Source organism: Amphiprion ocellaris, chromosome 20 (genome assembly GCF_022539595.1).
Source record: "Amphiprion ocellaris isolate individual 3 ecotype Okinawa chromosome 20, ASM2253959v1, whole genome shotgun sequence".
NCBI classification, from domain to species: domain Eukaryota; kingdom Metazoa; phylum Chordata; class Actinopteri; family Pomacentridae; genus Amphiprion; species Amphiprion ocellaris.
In genome coordinates, this window is record NC_072785.1 from 23,161,685 (window position 1) to 23,163,729 (window position 2,045).

The window sequence follows — 2,045 nt, forward strand, 5'->3', positions numbered from 1 at the left end:
TTTCTCTTGTCCCACCCCCTGGTGACCAAACTCAATCTCTAATAAATCAGCTAAAATGAAATTTAAATCTCCTTTTTTTTTTTGTTTTATTTTGTTCATTCATGTCTCTTGTAATTGTGGGAACATTTTTTTAATCGTTAAACGAGATAATATTTTAAATAATACTTATTATTCATGGAACATGTCCCACAACATGTTAGCATGTTTTTGTCATTTCTGTCCCGTTTCTGTCATTTTCTATCTCATTTTGTGTCTTGTTTTTGTCATTTCCTGTCTTATTTTTGTCATTTTGTGTCTCGTTTTTGTTATTTTGTGTCTCGTTTTTGTCGTTTTGTATCTCGTTTTTGTCATTTTGTGTCTCATTTTTGTCATTTTGTGTCTTATTTTTGTCACTGTGTCTTGTTTCGGTCATTTTCTGTCTGGTTTCTGTCATTTTGTGTCTTGTTTTTGTCATTTTGTGTCTTGTTTTTGTCATTTCCTGTCTTATTTTTGTCATTTTGTGTCTCTTTTCTGTCATTTTGTGTCTTATTTTTGTCATTTTGTGTCTTCTTTTTGTCATTTTCTGTCTCCTTTCTGTCGTTTTCTCTTTTTTGTCATTTTGTATCTTTTTTGTCATTTTGTGATTCGTTTATGTTGTTTTGGGTCTCGTTTCATTTTCTGTCTTGTTTTTGTCATTTTCTGTCTCTTTTCTGTCGTTTTGTGTCTTATTTTTGTCATTTTGTGTTTCGTTTCTGTTGTTTTGTGTGTCATTTTTGTTGTTTTGAGTCTCGTTTGTCGTTTTGTGTCTTGTTTTTGTCATTTTATGTCTTGTTTCTGTCATTTTATGTCTTGTTTTTGTCGTTTACATCACCAAACAGTTTTCCTAAAGAATGGGTAGAGCAAAGCTGTGTCCTCTCTTCAATTTTTCATATTTCCATCACATCGTCAGCCTTGATTGAATGTCTCACTCTAGCTCATATTATCAGGATCAGACTAATTCTTTTGACTGTTTTCCATCAGTCAGTTTGTCCTCTTGGTCAGCAGTAACAGCAAGATAAATATCTAGCTTCTACTGCTGAGAAAAAGGTAACAGCATGGATTAGACTAGGGTTAGCAAATAGCACAGAAAACATGGAATAAAAATGGTTCCATTGATTTGGAAGCTGAACCAATCAAACCTTTGATAGTTTATTATCTATTATTGATGAACATGGAGCAGAAAACTAGAAAAGAGAAGGTTTATTTTTCAAACATTTTGAAGCTCAAATGTCCTCCAGTTCTGGAGTGATCCACAGATTCATGTAGGAACTCCAGGAGAGGAGGGAAAAAAAGAAAGTAAAAGCAGGAGACAAAAGCAGACTAGTGGAGGTGAGAGGAACAGAGAGGAGTTAGTAGGAAGGAGAACGTAAAGAGAGACGCAGCAAAACAAGAGAAAAGCCTCCTGAACATCATCTCCTCTTCGTCTCTGTTATCTGATGAGTCCCGCTCAGCCTGTCATGGCTGACTGATGGAGGCAGCCAATAGCCGCTGCCCCACCCCTCCCCGATGTAAATAACCTCCCTGCTGGTTCAAGGTGGGACGTCACTCCAACTCCATTAGTTTATTTTATTACCACAGAAAGGCTGGAGGGAGGAAGGATGGGGTGTGGGGGTACGAACGAGGAGAGAAGACGTCTCCTACGCTGAGACTGAGGCAGGAAGGATGGAGATGGGCGAGAGAGATTAGGAGAGACAGAGGGAGAGCGAGAGAGAAATAATGCAGAATGATAGAAAGAAGCAATCTACAGGAGACAGACCGGCCAGAAAAAAGAACAGGAGGGTGACAGTTGACATGAGAAGGTAGGCGTGTGTGTGTGTGTGTGTGTGTGTGTGTGTGTGTGTGTGTGTGTGTGTGTGTGTGTGTGTGTGTGTGTGTGTGTGTGTGTGTGTGTGTGTGTGTGTGTGTGCGCACGCTATCCCTCCATTTCATACAAACACTCTAAACTCAATGTCTCTTTGTAAGAATAAATCAGTCCCTCCAGAAATTTGCGATGTTGCGATCGCATCAATTCACGCAAATCCAACCAA